General features: G+C 46.5%; 1 non-coding gene across 1 annotated transcript; it reads right to left on the bottom strand.

Annotated features, from left to right (window-relative positions):
• Window positions 1-1,529: 1,529 nt before the first annotated feature.
• Window positions 1,530-1,687, bottom strand: LOC123823070. The gene has a single exon (XR_006786477.1). It is a non-coding gene; the product is annotated as a U1 spliceosomal RNA (small nuclear RNA).
• Window positions 1,688-1,894: the final 207 nt, after the last annotated feature.

Below are 1,894 nucleotides of genomic sequence, written 5' to 3'. Positions count from 1 at the left end.
CTCATCTGCTCCAGTCTAAAAGGGATGCCTTGGCTGGGGGCCCTGCTGTGCTGCAGGCTGGAGGAGGGACTGTGGGGTGGGCAGGGGATGGTTTCCATGCCTGGGTCCCCCTGGCAGGGCACCCTGCTCTGTCCTTTGTCCTCCATGCCTCTACCTTTTGTTCCAGATTCTCATCTACCTGCTCACCATTGCTGTCTCCCTCAACCCCGGTCTCACTAAGTCCTTCTGTTGGTCTTTCTAGTTGAAGAGAGACCTGCCAGAGGGACCAGAGCTGATGATTCCTGCAGCTGCCTAGAGAGGAGCTGGGGCCAGCCTGGCCCTGGGATATGGGGGTGGAGGAGGGGTGCAGGGTGCTCTGATGGCCTGGAGACCACAGTTCTGTGTGTTCCATCTCCTCACGATGCAATTCCAAATAAAGCAATGCTGAATGCACACACCATGATTAATTGTGTGCTCAATTAAACAAAAAAGTTGTTTTTCTTGATGTTTTTTGCTTGCAAATTGTGAGCTAAGTAGGTAACTTGACCTGACCTGTTTCCTTTGTCCTCCTGCTTTGGTGGGCCCTAAATGAAGGTGTGGTGTGCTTTTATGGTTTGAGGGATTTGAAACCTGTGGGAGGATGAGGATGGTCAGAGATAGAATTGTCTCTGAGCGTCCTCACTTTTCCTTCTTGGCTGGGCAGTCCTGCTGAGGGCAGTTTCCTCCTGAGAAATTGTTGGGAAAGACCCCAGGCAGTCTAACTGGTTGTGATTGTAGCCTAAGCCAATGTGTGTTGTAAAGGGAATTTCTGATGACTCAGGCATCTATCTCCCTCTGACCCTCAAGGCCCAATTCATCTGTAAACACATCATTCATCCCAGGACTAGGACCTACATCTCTTTGTCAAACTGACTGAAGTTCCACTCAAGCCAGGTCCTCATCTCACCACTAGGAACATCTCACCAGTGATTGGGATGGAAGAACACATTCCCCATCTGCTTTCAGATTCTGGCTGGAGGGACAGTGTGGAATCACAGCTAAAGTAGGTAGGAAGTGGGAAAGCTGTCTAGTCAGCTCCACACAGATCAGGAGGTCAGGGAAAAAGCTTCCTGGACTGAGGATACCTGTTGCCATGAATTGTCCCCAAAGAAGAAGAGGATTGATGAACTTTGTCACAGGGCTGGTCCAGGGATAGGCTTACCACTGCCAACAATAATAACAAAACATTAGCCATTCCCCCTGACCTCTCCATCTGGATTTTCTGTTACTAAGGTCTTTTGCTATGTCTCTTCCCTCCCTTTGTGACTTTCTCTCCTGTCACTCTCTCTCAATCTACCTTTGTTCTATCTTTCTCAATTTTCACATATCTCATATAATAACAAAACAGACAACAGAAATATATTTTATTGAAAACTGTTCCATTTGTTGAGAACTAGAGATTTTACAGTGAGAGTCAACAATATTCATTATATCTCTTCCCGTCCCCCATGCTAACTCTGTTTACAACATCCTGTTTGCATTTATTTTATTTTTTATTTTTTATTTTTTCTGTGGGGACAGTGCAAATGCAGTCCCACACTACTATAAATTATGTAGTTGAATTTCCCACATTGGGGGAAATATCAGGGGTCAGCACATCTGGAGTGCAATGGCTTTTATCCAAAGATCCTCTCAGCAACAGAGGCACAATTAGCTGCCAAGTGATCTAGGGACCACTGCTCCTGCTCCCTTCTTACATGGGTGAGCCTGAAGTGCTCCTATCAGCACAGCTGGACTTGATGTATTTGGGGGGTGTGCTTTGTGTTGAAATGTTTTTCCATGTTTTTGTATCTTGGGGAGAAACAAGTCATCCTCAAGGGGTTAAATCACCTAAATCTTCCAGGTGACCCTCACTCAGGTAATGGCTTTACACTGC

The sequence above is a fragment of the Phyllostomus hastatus genome, unplaced genomic scaffold (assembly GCF_019186645.2).
Source record: "Phyllostomus hastatus isolate PE091 unplaced genomic scaffold, TTU_PhHast_1.1 phas_contig_468, whole genome shotgun sequence".
NCBI classification, from domain to species: Eukaryota; Metazoa; Chordata; class Mammalia; order Chiroptera; family Phyllostomidae; genus Phyllostomus; species Phyllostomus hastatus.
The sequence above is the reverse complement of the archived record's forward strand: the minus strand, read 5'-3'. Positions and strand labels throughout refer to the sequence as shown.